The sequence below is a fragment of the Schistocerca cancellata genome, chromosome 5 (genome assembly GCF_023864275.1).
Source record: "Schistocerca cancellata isolate TAMUIC-IGC-003103 chromosome 5, iqSchCanc2.1, whole genome shotgun sequence".
Lineage (NCBI taxonomy): Eukaryota > Metazoa > Arthropoda > Insecta > Orthoptera > Acrididae > Schistocerca > Schistocerca cancellata.
Genome location: NC_064630.1, coordinates 203820654 through 203825315, shown reverse-complemented (window position 1 = coordinate 203825315; position 4662 = coordinate 203820654). Strand labels below are relative to the sequence as shown.

The 4662-nt window shown below is 48.8% G+C and overlaps 1 pseudogene; it reads left to right on the top strand.

The window, feature by feature from the left end:
• Positions 1–2340: 2340 nt before the first annotated feature.
• Positions 2341–2458, top strand: LOC126189727 (5S ribosomal RNA; annotated as a pseudogene).
• The last annotated feature ends 2204 nt before the right edge of the window (positions 2459–4662 follow it).

Below are 4662 nucleotides of genomic sequence, written 5' to 3'. Positions count from 1 at the left end.
CTAAACGCGAAATTATGGAGTGCTTTTTGTGTGTATTGTGTATTGAACAGAGAACTAGAAACGACAGAGAGGCCTCGTCCCGCCGTAGCTCGCAGAGGTTCGCAACCCCACAACGGGCCACAGCAGTCCACGCATCCCACCCCCACACTGAATCCAGGGATATGGTGCGGTTCGGCCCCCCCAGTGGATCCTCAACTCCCCCCCCCCCCCTCCTCCACCCTCCCGACCAGTGTAACCCCAAATGCATGCCTACGTGGAGACAGTGTTAGAGCAGCAACCGCCGACATAGTGTAACGGAGGCGGAATAAGGGGAACCAGCCCGCATTCGCCGAGGCTGATGGAAAACCAGTCGGTAGGCAGCTAGACAGGCGGGCCACTCCTTTCACTGCTTAGGTAATTTCGGTGGAAATGGTAAGCATAAAAACAAAGGACATACATCGAAATAATCTCCATTGATTTCCCAAATCGCTTAAGCAAACGCTGTGTTTCGTTCCCCAATCCGGTCGAGTGGCGTCGAAGTGATACTAAACCTTAATCTTCGTTCCTTCCTGCCTTGATGTTAATGGCCATGAAAGTACACTTCCCACTGTTACAAGTAATCTTTGAATTACTCTGACTTACGGCTCGCGCCTGCGTGCAGTACGTAGACTTCGGCGTCGCAGATTCACAGTGGGGCACGCGCTGTTGAAAATGGACGATTTATTGGAAGGATGGTTTCAAACGATTCGAGGATCTGACACGAATAGTGGACCTGCAGGAGATAACACATTAATCAGGCCCTCCAGCGCCCCGCCGGCAGCAGCGTACAGCGCCGGTGGTGGTAGGGTACACCGCGGTGCCGGGCCACTTTGTGACGTGATCTGAATGGCTGCCGCCGGACAGCGGTGGCTGCCGCGATGGAGACACGCGGGCGGACGCATGCACAAAGGGGCCGGGACGGCTGCACGGGCGCCGATCTGCGTCCGAATCAATCGGCGGCTGTGCAGTAAGCAGAGATCAATACGGCAATAAATAGCGGATTACTGGCGGCGCCGTGGCCGCGCTAAATTACCTGCGGGGGTGGCGAGGGCGGCGGGGGCGGCAGCGCAGCTGCGGTGTCAGCCGGCAGGTAAGCCCGCAAATCCGCCTGCCGCACACGGCAGAGACGCGGGCGGCGCCGCGCAAGGCCCTGTCTGCATGCGGCGCCTGCTCCACTGGACACGTCACGTCGGCTGTTGATGTTCCGCCTGCAGCTGCTTTATTTCCAGGAGCGCAAGGTCATCGTTCATCTCATTACTGACGGGGCACGACTGTGCAAATAAACGAATTACTTGATCACTGTTGTGTCATAAGCTTGTAAATTTCTGGGAAGTACACAGAACTACAAGAAAAATTTTTCAACCTACCAGGTGAATACTGCGAAGGGCAATCAATAAGAAATGCAACAACCTTTTTCAGCCTATTTCGACTCAAAAAAATGTGGAATTTGTTGTGGGACATCATGAATTATTCCCGCTTCAGTTACTATAGTTTCATGACGTTCTAATAGGTGGGGCCGCTATACGTAGACTTTAACGGAATTGCGTTCGAAGGAGAGAGCTGTAATTGAGTTTCTTCTGGCCGAAAACATGGGAGTCGCAGATATTCGTAGAGGCTTGCAGAATGTATACGGAGACCTGCTATCATACAAAAGCGTGCTGAGTCATCGGGCGAGGCATCTGTAATCATCCCAACAATGTCGCGCAAACCTGACTGCTCTCCCGCGTGCTGACCGGCCGCACACAGCTGTGACTCTTGCAGTGCTGGAAAGTGGGGAACTCTCATTCGAGGTGATCGACGGATCACAATCAAACATCATGTTTCTCAACCGGACGTCACTGTTGGTAGTGCTGACGCATCGTCCATAGCTGTTTCGCAGCTGGGTTTCTTCCCGCCTGCAGAAGACCATAAAGAGGAACGAAGGGCCATCTGTGCGGAATTGCTTGAGCGCTACGGCGCTGAACGTGACGATGTTTCATCGAATATCGTCACAGCCTTCATCATTTCGAGCTGAAACAAAACAGCATGAAGTGACGCTACACCACACCTCCTACAAAGAAAAAGTTCAAAGCTGCACCTTAGCCGGTAAAATCATGACGGTCTTCTGGGACTCTGCAGGTGTTATTCTTATGTACTCCCTTATGGTGCAACGATCAACTCTGTACAGTATGATGCTAGCCTGAGGAAACTGAATAAACAAGTGTAGCGTGGTTGCCGGCACAGGAATGCAAACGAACACTCTCCTTCCCCATGACCTTCTCATGATAACTCACGGCCTCATACAAGTCTGCTCACCAAATTTCATTGGAATGTTCTTTCTCAGCCAACGGCCTTGCCGCAGTGGTAACACCGGTTCCCGTCAGATCACCGAAGTTAAGCACTGTTGGGCTGGGCTAGCACTTGGATGGGTGACCATCCGGTCTGCCGAGCGCTGTTGGCACGCGGGGTGCACTCATCCCTTGTGAGGCAAACTGGGGACCTACTTGATTGAAAAGTAGCGGCTCCGGTCTCGAAAACTGACATACGGCCGCGTGGGCGGTGTGCTGACCACATGCCCCTCCGTATCCGCATCAAGTGACGACTTTGGGCTGAGGATGACACGGCGGCCGGTCGGTACCGTTGGGCCTTCACGACCTGTTCGGGAGGAGTTTAGTTTTTAGTTTTTAGTTCTTTCTCATCCGCCTTATAGCCAGGATCTCCCACCTTCCATCTACTTAACCCAATGAAGGGTGCACTCCGCGGAAAGCAGTACCTAGATGGCGTGGATGTTATTGATGCAGGCAAGAGGGTGGCTCCGACGTCGATCAGTAGAATGGTACCACGCAGACACACACACCGCACAGAAGGGTTGCGTAAGGAAGTCGCACTGAACAGAGATTATGTTGAAAATAAGGCTTTGTAGGCAAAAGATTGTGTGGAGCAATACGTCATACTGGACTCCCGAATGAAACCCAAGTGATTTCAGAAAAAAAAAATTGCATTCCTTACTGAACACCCCTAGCTATTTGCGTCTTCGAAAATTGGCCGTACTATTCTGACACGATTTCTCATTTGAGGGTGGACTAGTAGTAAGAATAAACGATTTAATGAATTAAGTAACATGCGATATGTTGACAAGAACAATGCCATCCAGGCTAGCCACAGTGTCTTCCTCTTCCAGATGCTGTTATTTGGATTTCATGTGGAGCGTTGCGGCGTCAAGATACTGATCTCTCACCTGTTGGCGGGTTTCCAGACCGTGTCATTCTAGTAGCTCCTCAATTGGCCTCTCGAGCCTGAGTGCTCTTCCTCGTAAGGTAATTACTTTGCAGTACCGAGAATTGAAAAAGGGTCATCCGTACGGCATTCAGAGAAGAGGATTGTACTGCTAATGACGTGGATACTGGAAGTAGGAATGGGCTACAAAGGTCATCATAGACTGGCATATATTGTGAATGTTGTTTCTATATGTAATTATGTTCAAGAGAACATATTCTTACCTTGGGGTTAGTTATGGCTGGAACAAACAAACAAACACACACACACACACACACACACACACACTCACACACACACACACACAATCTACCGTTATCATCATTACGTCAATATTTCCTTTTCCACATCACCAAATTTGCACAGATCACTGCGCAAGACTAGGATGGACAGGTTGTAACGCCGGAAATGCATATCCTCCTATTTCCATCTATTGTACTATAAATTTGTTTTCCTTATTTTTGTTACCTGAATATATGACATTTCTGTGTCTTTACATATTGTAATTGTTTTACTATTTGTATATATATATATATTTATGCATTTATGTCGATGTATAATTGGTTTGTTTTGTGAATATTATTTGTATTTATACGCTGGGTCTGGCCTAGGGAAAACTATACTATCGAACGAATACATCGATAGGTCGTGTGGAGAACGAAAGTGTTTAGAATCTTTGGTAGTGTTAACTCTGCCGCGTGGAGCGCGGGCAGGGAGAGTCTGGCTGGAGTAGCGAGTGGAGCAGGTGTGTTGTGTGGCGCTCCCGCGAGTTGCCGCGCTTTCGGGGTTTGGCAGCATGTAATTGCGCTCGACTTGCGATGATAGTTTCTGACATGGTGTCGCGGACAGGAAGCATTATCTGGCGCACATCAAGAGCCCGTTTCGTCTGGTGACCGTGTCGAGAAGAAGGCGTGCTTCTGCAACAGCGACGGCCGACAATGAGTGACTGTCGCCACATCCTCGATCGACGGCTTCAAACCTTCAATCAACCAACAAGGAAGACTGGAAGCACGTAAAGTTTTAGAACTGTATGGCAGACCTCAGCTTTTCAAACTTTTAAAATTGTTGCATCACAAAATTACAGCTACTTAGCATGAACCTTTGTTGCTCATTGTCCCAATTGCATTACCCAGCAGGGTCCCTTCCTTTTCCGGAATGAATCCGAGTGTCGTTGAAATTCAAACGCCAGCATCATTCCACTTCACTACTTTAATTTCAAAGTTCAGTTAAAGTATTCATAGCTGGCTACAATATTCAGATTACACAAGCACAAATTAAGAGTGCGAGTTTTGTTACCGTATTTTAGCTTACCTGTGACTGCAGCTCAGCTTGGTACGTACTAAATTTTGCTATTGTTAATTGTTCAGAATCATTTAATTCAAGTTCAAA